The following is a 2855-nucleotide window of genomic DNA, read 5'->3' as shown; positions in this document are numbered from 1 at the left end:
TAACTAAAAAAATTGAATTATTATTTTTTTTATACCTAACAATATAAGATATTTAGACATGAATTACTTTGGTATAGAATTTCGATCGATGATAGAAACGTTTTAAAAATCAATTAAGTCGAGTTAATGTTTCAAATTGTATTCAATAATAGAACCTCCTTTTCTTTTCGTGTATTACTTTAATATTGATACAAAATGAAGAGTAATGAAATGTATCGCCTTGCACACAATGTTACTGTCAATTTCGAAAGTTCAGAAGTTAAGATTAATCGCGATTTTTGTTCGCGATATGTCTGAGTGCTGTGTAAAATATGACTGATGTGAGATATTTTCCCTATGGATTATTACTATGAATTAATTTGACGTGCGCCGAATTAGCTATTATAAATTACCGCGCGTTGCTCCTTTGTATTGTGGGATCTAGCCTTTGGCGGTTTCACTTCCGTTAATGCGCTTAGATGAGGCCGAACTCTCTAACCGCTCGATTTTAATAAATTCTCAGCATGAGCTCCTCTCATTGTGCAGCACCGTAATTTATTATGTCTATAAATGCATCGCTCGGTAGCCTTCGCGCACACATTTTGCTGCCGTTCTCTAAAAGCCTCATTTACCGAACTAGTTAAACTTTTCGGCAAAAACAACGTCGTTTATTATGATTCGTTATGTGCGAGATTGCATCATTTTTTAAATTATCTGTTGGTAATTGTTAATAATTTAACTAATAGAATAAATTATTGTGAGTCAATTGGTGAAATTAAAAAGATGTGAGGAAATGCTAAAAAATTAAAAGACAAAAAAGGAAATGCTGTACAATTTGGTTCTTAATTAATTTTAATTTTTATCTGCACGTATGTATTCGTATATTACAAGTATTTTTAAAGAAATAAACAATAAATATTTCTCGCGTTGAATATTTTACATTTTCCCTCGATTTTTTGTCATATGATATATGTAGATATTTAAAGAGCTATAAGACACAAACGCGTGACATAAAACAATAATTAAACATAACTAATATGGAAACGTTATAAAAATTATTGTTTTCAGTCATAAATCATAACTGGTTTAGAATTTCACGCGATTGCAAGACTATCCGGAGGTAATTGTGCCGACATAATAGCTGCTCGAATGATAAACAAATATATTGTATCGATAACGCTCAACCTCAATCGATCAATCGATAACGTTCAATTTCAAGTAAGCAAGGAATGCGCTATAAAATGATTACCGAAGTCAGTTAATGGACTTGTCTCTCGTGACCGATTTACGACTTCGTGTGCTCGCAAATTCACAGTGAGAGCGAAACTCCCGCGCGAGTTTCTCGATTGGGTGAATCCAATGTAGTTACGAAGACGAGGAGAAAGAGTGAAGTATTTGCGGGAAAAGGTCACAAAATTTAACTCGTTTTTGCGAAATTTGAGCGCGGAAAATAATTTCGAGAGTCGATGCGCAATCGGATCACGTAGCCTTCTGATCGGGATGAAGTAACTGACTAAACTGCGTAAGGTGACTGTTGTTAAAGTAAGCCGACGGATTTGTGGAACGTAGGGTTTCGCGTGGTATCGTCGACTGATGCCGCGCTCCGACGAGAGACGGGCTTTCGCTCTATTCCCTCTGCCCCCTTCCATCTCCATGGTCGTCTCTCGGGCACCACCACTACTTTGGAGATCACATCATCATTACCAATATCGTTATATCGCCTTGCAAGTCTCACTGTCCTCGCACCTGTATTTCTAGATCTGTATTCCTTAAAAGAACAAGTGTGAGCATAGCACATTCCCATTGATATATGTATAAAATTTGTATCATTGTAATATTTTCAGAAACGAACTAGTATCTCGTCGATACATTTTTATATTAAATTGTAATATATTTTTATGTTTCTTTGTCTTGTACCGATTCTGATCTATACATATAAGGGTAAATAATTCAATAAAGTCAGAATTTTATTTTTTTTTCATATTACTTCTAGGGATTATATCGGAAATAAAAGTTAATTGTGTATGCTAAATCTTATTCTTATCTCTCTCTATATATAAAATAACATTTCTTGGTAAATATTACTATTATTTTTCTCTTTATTCTTTGTTTATCGCTGTGCAAAATAGTATTCAGTTCATCATGGAGTTTCGTAAATCTTGCGAGGCGTGCAAAAAGAAATTGACAGATGCATCTAATTCCTCGCAGTTGAACATACAGATGACAATATTGTGATGAGAAACTGTTAATAAATACACATACGATTTCAAAGTATTTTTTTGAAATTCCTACCATTCTATAAAAGACGCGAGAACGAGAGACACGTGCTCATAATAGCGGTGTTGACTCGCAACTTCCGTTGTCGAGAAGCCAAGTTAATTTCTCGATGTTATGGGTATCCGGTACATTACGAAAACAAAGTTTAAAATAAATAAATCGTAAATGTTATATAAAAATTGTAAGAAGGCTGTTGACACATTTCGATCGTAGCTTTTTCAATTTCGTTTTAAATCAGATTAAACTTAGTATTTACGGATTACATGTGACGATTTATAACCCGATTTAAGATACAAATAACCATGGTTAAAGATGATTTGGAATGAGCAGTGCAAGGCAGATTTAATCTTTTGGTATTTCAAGTACAAAAGAAAACATGTAACACACCAGTATATTATATTTGTATTCATATATCTTGCTTTTATCAATAAATGCATTTATTTATTTTCGAGATTTTACAGTATATATATATATATATATATATATATATATATATATATATATATATTACTATATATACTAATTAAATTAATTATATATTATAATAAAATAAATAAGTAGTATATAGTTACGTTACGTATTACGTTTAGTTTTAGTTT

The sequence above is a fragment of the Atta cephalotes genome (genome assembly GCF_000143395.1).
Source record: "Atta cephalotes unplaced genomic scaffold scaffold00028, whole genome shotgun sequence".
Taxonomy (NCBI): domain Eukaryota; kingdom Metazoa; phylum Arthropoda; class Insecta; order Hymenoptera; family Formicidae; genus Atta; species Atta cephalotes.
The sequence above is the reverse complement of the archived record's forward strand: the minus strand, read 5'-3'. Positions refer to the sequence as shown.